This window comes from Sinocyclocheilus rhinocerous, unplaced genomic scaffold (assembly GCF_001515625.1).
Source record: "Sinocyclocheilus rhinocerous isolate Xijiao unplaced genomic scaffold, SAMN03320098_v1.1 C35991508, whole genome shotgun sequence".
NCBI classification, from domain to species: domain Eukaryota; kingdom Metazoa; phylum Chordata; class Actinopteri; order Cypriniformes; family Cyprinidae; genus Sinocyclocheilus; species Sinocyclocheilus rhinocerous.
The window spans coordinates 1-748 of NW_015769912.1; the positions used below are offsets into that span (position 1 = coordinate 1).

Below are 748 nucleotides of genomic sequence, written 5' to 3' on the forward strand. Positions count from 1 at the left end.
AAAAAAAGTATAATTTTATTCCTGTTTTGTGCATATCTGTCCTAGAGAATGTTGCAAATGTGACACTCAATGTACAAAAACAGACTTATTATTTGTAAAACAAAATAAAGGACACAACATGAAAACATACGATTATTAATGCAGTATCCATAACAAAAAGGGCAAGACTGTTGCTTCATGAACAAACCACTGAAACACTTGCCATTAGACTTTAACAATGGCTTTTCCGATATTTTCTCCCCGCAGCATCCCCATGAATGCAGCAGGCATGTTTTCAAAGCCAACAGTAACATGTTCTTTACACTTCAGCTTTCCCTGTAAACCATCAAATCAAGAGAATCGGCATCATTATCAATATATGATACTTAATGAGATGAAGTATAATTGTATTTAGATAAAGCATTGTATAGTAACAACCAAACTAGCATTTTTCAAGGAAACCAAGCACTCTGAAGTACCTCTTGCATCCAGGTCAACATTTGCTTCAGTGACTCTTCATTTTTATGTTCCCACCTGCCTACCAAGAAACCTTCCATTTTCAACTGCTTAAAAATCATCTGAAGCTGTGGATACGGACCTAAAAAAGACAAATACACATCATCACTGCTGCAAATGGACAAACGTCTACTTCAACCCAATTCTTCATGTCTACTTTTATGTTTCATTAATGATGACTAAACAGTTTTTGTATTGTTTATACTAAGGTATTGATTCTATGGTGTAAAGGTCATTCAGAACACCCTCTACT

General features: G+C 34.9%; 1 long non-coding RNA gene across 1 annotated transcript; it reads right to left on the minus strand.

Annotated features, from left to right (window-relative positions):
* On the minus strand, positions 1-733 carry LOC107735341 (uncharacterized). The gene is made up of 2 exons (XR_001639379.1): positions 459-733; positions 1-315 (listed from the first exon to the last, which is right to left on the minus strand). It is a non-coding gene; the product is annotated as an uncharacterized LOC107735341 (long non-coding RNA).
* Positions 734-748: the final 15 nt, after the last annotated feature.